Source organism: Nanorana parkeri, unplaced genomic scaffold (assembly GCF_000935625.1).
Source record: "Nanorana parkeri isolate BGI_ZX_2015 unplaced genomic scaffold, ASM93562v1 scaffold2152, whole genome shotgun sequence".
NCBI classification, from domain to species: Eukaryota; Metazoa; Chordata; class Amphibia; order Anura; family Dicroglossidae; genus Nanorana; species Nanorana parkeri.
Window position 1 is genome coordinate 110,992 of NW_017308420.1, and position 4,814 is coordinate 115,805.

The 4,814-nt window shown below is 48.0% G+C and overlaps 1 pseudogene; it reads left to right on the plus strand.

Moving 5' to 3' along the window:
* Positions 1-3,961, plus strand: part of LOC108800887 — a 10,317-nt pseudogene extending 6,356 nt beyond the window's left edge.
* The last annotated feature ends 853 nt before the right edge of the window (positions 3,962-4,814 follow it).

The window sequence follows — 4,814 nt, forward strand, 5'->3', positions numbered from 1 at the left end:
CCGATATATAGCCAACGCCACAAAATAGCACAAAATCCGACCTCAATGCTTACATACTTTTAACATCTGCAACAAACCGTGAGATGAGAGATCTGGAGGTCTCACTTTGGTGTCGTTCATGTCTAGTCAACTGGCATCAGTGAATATTGTAGGGGAGAGGTTGTAGAGCAGGGTCAGGGGGATCGATGGGCCGGAGACGGAGGGAGGGGGGGGCGCGGAGTCCAGGCATGCAATCATGGGCGTGATTTGCTGTCAGCGAATATGACGATCGTCCTGTAGGGGGGTCAGCCCCCGAAACAGTCCCTAACGGGGGTCTCATCTGCGTGGAAAGCTTTTGTACAGGGGGGGATCCCGATCCTAATTAGGAGGCCAGCAGTACTGATGGAGAGCTACCCAGTGTAGGGAGGGTGGCAGATGGAGCAAGGGGGGGATCCAGAGCCAACCGGTGAGAGCAGGGCTCAAACCTATGGGTAGGGGTACGCTCCAAATAGGGGGAGAAAGGGGAAAAAGGCCCACAGAGCTGCAAGGCCAAATGGGAAACGTCAGCGGTAATTGATGCCTCGGGATCGGAGGACTTGTAATAGGGGTCTGATGGCTCTCCTATGCTGCAGCGTGATGTGTGAGAGATCCTGGAACAGCTTGATCTCCGCCTCATGAAACAGGATGCGTGGACGTTCTCTGGCCCTTCGGAGGATGTCTTCTTTGAGGCGAAAGTCTACTAGGCAGCATACTATGTCCCTTGGAGGATCATTGTCTCGACCTTTGGGGCGCAGGGCCCGGTGGAAACGCTCCATGGAGACTAGCGTCTCCGGCGGCCTTTCCAGCAGGTCATTAAATATGTGTAGTAGCGTGGCTTCTATTCGATCCGCATCAACGGTCTCCGGGACGCCTCGCACCCGTAGGTTGTGTCTGCGACCCCGGTTGTCTAAATCCTCGAGGTGGCGATGCATTTCCATCATTCGGGAGGTTTGTTCAGCAGAGACTCGGCTAGACCGGGTCAGGGCCAATGCGTGGCGGGAAGTAACTTCTTCCATTGTTTGGATGCGGCCCGTCAGTGACCGGAGGTCCGATTTGAGTTCGGATATCGCCGCTGAGAATGTGGCTTTGATATCCTGAGCTATGGAGTTGAGGTCGGACATGCGCGGCATCTGTCCCATCAGGGCCAGCAGATCAGGGTGCTGTTCATCCATCGATTGCCTGCTAGGGCTGCTGTTGGGTGAGTACGTCTCAGGGGAAGATGGCGCCGCTTTCTCCACGCGGCCCTCCGATGGCTGTGATCGGAACAGTTCCGGGAGGCTTCTACCCGATTGGGAACTGTGCCCTTTAGGAGCTTTAGTCGCTGGGGTGTTCTTCCCCGTTCTCCCCATAACTGCGAATAATGGAATCCCACTTAAAAGCGTACAGAGGGGGTCCCAGGTGTCGGAGGTGAAGAGCTAAGCGTCCATCTTGGTTCCGCGTCAAGCCACGCCCCGTTTTTTCTTTTTTCTTCTCCTTCCGGATGGGCAGCTGCCTACATTGGATGAGGGTCTTGCTTTGACAAACATTTATTTTCTTTTCTTTGATATGGGTTGATTAACTGATAAGGGCTCTGGTCCGTCATGGTGGCTTTCTTCCTTTATACTCTTTTCTTTTCTGCTTCTTGTTTTCATGCCATTTTTTAAGATTTTCCAATTGATGCCAATTGACATCCTGACTTATAACATGGGCTAGATGCTGCCACCTTGACTGATTAATTCCACTGTCAGGGCAAATTTTAAACCTTAAAACTTTTGAACTACTTGACATCACTCTATGGGGGCATCCGTTGGCTCATTCTGGGACTGATAAGACTGGCACCCTTATGTATGAAATTTTAGCCCCCTTTTTGGTTCCTTTTGCTTCTTGTTTTTTGTTTATTATGATTCCTTGTATTTGTTTCTGGTTTTTTCTTTGTGCTTACCAGCTGTTGCTATTGGCTTGTGGAAGCATTTTTGGATTACACACTTTGGACATTGTAGTGCACTTTTGTCTATTCTATTGTTTAATTATAACTATATACATCATCCTCAATTGGATATAGTTGACTTATATGATTGTTTTATACTTTCAATCTAGAACACCTCTAGACCTGAGGAAGCGTGGTGACACGCGAAACGCGTTGTCGTTATACTCCACCAGTTCTAATGTCCTGAGTCAAAGCTGTGAAACTACATTCCCTCCGAGCTCATGTACAAAAGTCAATATTATGTAACGCACTAGCGATTGTTAATGGTTGATATTATCAATTGACTTAACTAAGAGAATAATTTTATGTTATGACAGTATAATCTGTGAACAATCTAATAACAACAATCAGCCCCAACGGGCCAGATCTAATCCATCCTAATGGAACGGATGGTCTCAAATACTCATTAAATTCCAACATTTTCTCCCGTTCCGATCATACGGAAGATAAATAAATGAATTTAGTAGTTGTCTAGTCAATTGAATAGTGTCAACCACATTGTAGGAGGTGCGACCTACAAATAAATTTGTCTGTATCAATCAATTGAATGAATTATGCTAATGGCATTATAATCAGCCAATACTCAGGGCTCTGGTGGAGATTTAAGTTTTTCCTCTTAGGTTGCCTCTCCTTTTACAATATGAGTTTTTCTTTTTAATCATGCATTTAATAAAAGCTATATTTTTTATATGAATTATTGCCTCGAGTGCCTAAAAAACCCCAGTCTCCAAAACACCCTTTTTTGCAGTCAGGTTACAATAGTTGGCATAGTGAGACATGCAGAAAAATCACCAACCAACATCTTATATAAAATAGATGACATGACTGCAACACCCATGGATGTCAGACAATGGGTGGATACTGATGAAGCAAGCTGTGAAAGTGTAGTTGTGCCTCCTGGAAGTTACGTGAAAGTGTCAGGTCAACTTCGTTCCTTTCAGAATAAGAAGAGTGTAATTGCTTTTAAGATTGCTTCTATTGAAGACAAGAACGAGTTTGTGTCACACATGTTAGAAGTTGTTTATTCTCATATGAGTCTCAATGCTCAGCCTGAAGGTGGTGGGTCTTCTCTGGCACCCAATACAATGGGGAGTCACTGGGTAATAGTGATTACAATGTGATTACTTTTAATATTGAATACAGAAAAGGGAAGTGGGCCGGACGGACTAGAACCTTCAATTTCAGAAGGGCCAACTTTGATAAGCTGCACAACCTAGTGGGGGAAATAAAATGGGAAAACTTATTTCACAACCTAAACACAGACCAGATGTGGGATTGTTTTAAAAACACACTGCATACTGCTAGTTCAAAGTGTATACCTTTAGGGAACAAAAGCAAAAGATCAAAGACTAAACCTATATGGCTTAATAAAACTGTAAAACATCACGTCAAGGACAAGAGAGCGGCATTTATAAAATATAAGAAGGAGGGGACGGCATTGGCGTTCCTTAACTACAAAGAATGTAACAAGAAATGCAAACTAGTAACCCGGGTAGCTAAAATTGAGTGCGAAAAGCATATCGCCATAGATAGTAAAAAGAACCCCAGGCGGCGTGAGTAGCACACTGAGAGAGCTCCGAGGCACCCGACCACGTTTTGCACTCTATCAAGGACTTTTCAACCCATGTGGACCCCACGATCGACATGTCTAAACGGGGCAAGGATGGAGGTAACAAGCGACTGACCCAAGACGATCCCATCCAACACTTCTTCACTCCCCGAGCCTCGGCCTCTACGACACGCAGCAGTACCAAGATGGCGCCAACGGCCTCTGCTCCTGTGTCTCCCTGCAGGTCACGAAGACGTGATTCCTCGGCTCGCAGCGCCTCGCCGGCAGAATTCATCGAGCTCTTTGATTTAGACCGGGACACGGACCGAGATTCGGGCAACGACTTCAAGCCTGATGTTCCTGAGGGAATGCGGGCCCTTTTGAAATACCTGCCCACCAAACGGGATTTCGAAGCTAGTGGAAGCTAAATCCGCATGTTCCTCACTGGGCTCACTGCAATTGAGCACGCGGCCACTCAATCGGAACAGAGTTTTGCCGCTCTGCAGCTCCATGCGGAGGACATGGAAGATAGGGGACGACGAAATAACCTCCGCATACGAGGCATCCCAGAGGCCACAGAAGCCCCCAATCTGCAAGCAACGGTTCAGGCCCTATGCGCATCTCTCCTCGGGGACACGGCCCCTGCAGAGGTAATTCTGGATCGGGTCCACCGAGCGGCGGGAGCCCGCAACCCGAATTCTTCACGCCCACGCGATGTCATATGCCGCGTTCACTATTTCACCATGAAGGAGGCCATCCTTCGAGCGGCGTGGGTGAAAAAGCATAATGACGCCACATACTAATGGCCTCTACGGGTGCGCCTCTGGACGCCTGTCTTGACACTTTCCCCAAATAGTGTTCACCCTCAAGGATCCGTCTGGTACGGCTTGGGGTTTTTTTTTCTGAACTTCGGTTCCCAATAGTGTTTACTATTCTGTACCTTTCATTCCCTATGTATCTCCACCCTATATCCACTTCTCCTCTCCTGGTCCCTACCTTCCACCCACCTTTACTTTCCCCCTTTCCCACTTGCTTCCCCTCCCCACTCCTCCCTTCTCCCTCCCCACCACTCCTTCTTGCTTTTCATTTCCTTTCTCCCCCCCTCCCTTTTCTTGCCCCTCTCTGAGGGGGTTACCGCACCTCTGCAGCTCCAGCCTAGAGATGCCTCCGTTCCGCCTTATCTCTCACAATGTGAGGGGTCTGAACATCCCCGAGAAACAGGCCATGGTGCTGCACGACCTGCATAGGCAGCGAGCTCATTTTGGCTTCCTACAAGAGACC